This window comes from Galeopterus variegatus, unplaced genomic scaffold (genome assembly GCF_000696425.1).
Source record: "Galeopterus variegatus unplaced genomic scaffold, G_variegatus-3.0.2 Scaffold581, whole genome shotgun sequence".
Taxonomy (NCBI): domain Eukaryota; kingdom Metazoa; phylum Chordata; class Mammalia; order Dermoptera; family Cynocephalidae; genus Galeopterus; species Galeopterus variegatus.
Window position 1 is genome coordinate 24,054 of NW_007726692.1, and position 2,133 is coordinate 26,186.

The 2,133-nt window shown below is 40.6% G+C and overlaps 1 pseudogene; it reads left to right on the top strand.

The window, feature by feature from the left end:
- The first annotated feature begins 246 nt into the window (after positions 1–246).
- On the top strand, positions 247–1,797 carry LOC103588514 (annotated as a pseudogene).
- Positions 1,798–2,133: the final 336 nt, after the last annotated feature.

Consider the following 2,133-nt stretch of genomic DNA (forward strand, 5'->3'; position numbering starts at 1 on the left):
AAATGGTGCTGGGAAAACTGGATATTCATATGTAGGAGAATGAAACTAGACCCATACCTTTCACCATAGACCAAAATCAACTCAAAGTGGATTAAGGAATTAAATATACATCCTGAGATGTGCTGTCCTTGCTAGCCTCACTCCTTTTCCTTGTCCACTGCTTGGTCACGTTTGGTGCCCAAAGGAGAAAACAGAGTGACAGACCTGGAGACTACAGTTCTCTGTTCTTTACACAGCTCTTTCCCTATGCCTGGTTAAGTTCCTTTGAATGCAGAAGATTGCTGTCCAAAAGATGTGGGAATTGTTGCCCTTGAGATCTATTTTCCTTCTCAATATGTTTATCAAGCAGAGTTGGAAAAATATGATGGTGTAGATGCTGGAAAGTATACCATTGGCTTGGGCCAGGCCAATATGGGCTTCTGCACAGATAGAGAAGGTATCAACTCTTTTTGCATGACTGTATTTCAGAATCTTATGGAGAGGAATAACCTTTCTTATGATTGTATTGGGCAGCTAGAAGTTGGAACAGAGACAATCATCGACAAATCAAAGTCAGTGAAGACTAATTTGATGCAGCTGTTTGAGGAGTCTGGGAATAGAGATATAGAAGGAATAGCTACAAGTAATGCATGCTATTGAGGCACAGCTACTGTCTTCAATGCTGTGAACTGGGTTGAGTCCAGCTCTTGGGATGGACGTTATGCCCTGGTAGTTGCAGGAGATATTGCTGTATATGCCACAGGAAATGCTAGACCTACAGGTGGAGTTGGAGCAGTAGCTCTGCTAACTGGGCTAAATGCTCCTTTAATTTTTGAGCAAAGGCTTTGTGGGACACATATGCAACACATCTAGACATTTACAAGCCTGATGTGCTTTCTTAATATGCTATAGTAGACGGAATACCCATACAGTGCTACCTCAGTGCATTAGACTGCTGCTATTCTGTCTACTGTGAAAAGATCCACGCCCAGTGACAGAACGAGGAAAATGATAAAGATTTTACCTTGAATGATTTTGACTTTATGATCTTTTACTCACCATATTGTAAACTGGTTCAGAAATCTCTAGCTCAGATATTGCTGAATGACTTCCTTAATGACCAGAACCAAGATAAAAATATTATCTATACAGGCCTGGAAGCCTTTGGGGATGTTAAATTAGAAGATACTTACTTTGATAGATATGTGGAAAGGGCTTTTATGAAGGCTAGTTCTGAACCCTTTAGTCAGAAAACAAAGGTATCTTTGCTTGTATCAAATCAAAATGGAAATCTGTACACATCTTCAGTATATGGTTCCCTTGCTTCTGTTCTAGTGCAGCACTCACCTCAGTAATTGGCAGGGAAGAGAATTGGAATGTTCTCTTATGGTTCTGGTTTGGCTGCCACTCTATATTCTCTTAAAGTTACACAAGATGCCAGGGTCTGCTCTTGATAAAATAACAACAAGCTTAAGTGATCTCAAGTCAAGACTTAACTGAAGAACTTGTGTGGCACTAGATGTCTTTGCTGAAAACATGAAGGTGAGAGAGGACCCTTATCACTTGGTCAACTATATCCCCCAGGATTTGATAGATTCACTCTTTGAAGGAACATGGTACCTAGTTAGAGTGGATGAAAAGCACCGAAGAACTTATGCTTGGTGCCCTTCTCCAAATGATGACACTTTGGAAGGAGTAGGACTTGTGCATTCAGACACAGCAACTGAGCATATTCCAAGCTCTGCTAAGAAAGTGCCAAGACTCCCTGCAACAACAGCAGAATCTGAAGCAGTTGTCATTAGTAATGGGGAACATTAAGATACTATGAGGTGCAAGAACTCAGGGTGGGGGCAGGGTTATGGGTGTGGGAAACGGTTGGAGCAATGGAAAGTCTGGGGACAATTTTAAAAGATTATGTGTTGCTTTAATTTTTATGTGACTGACATGGAGCCTGGACAACTATCGTGTTCTTGGGAGGATCTCTTTGCTTAATTTACTAATATGCTTCTTGTTGTGGTCTAGTCAATGCTAAATGTACTCCAATAATGTTAAGGGTTCTGTAAAACTTCATACCTCTTTGGCCATTTGTATGCATAAAGTTTAGTTTTTAAATGGTATAATGAAATGTGTGCTTCTGTCAGAAGAAAGCAGAGG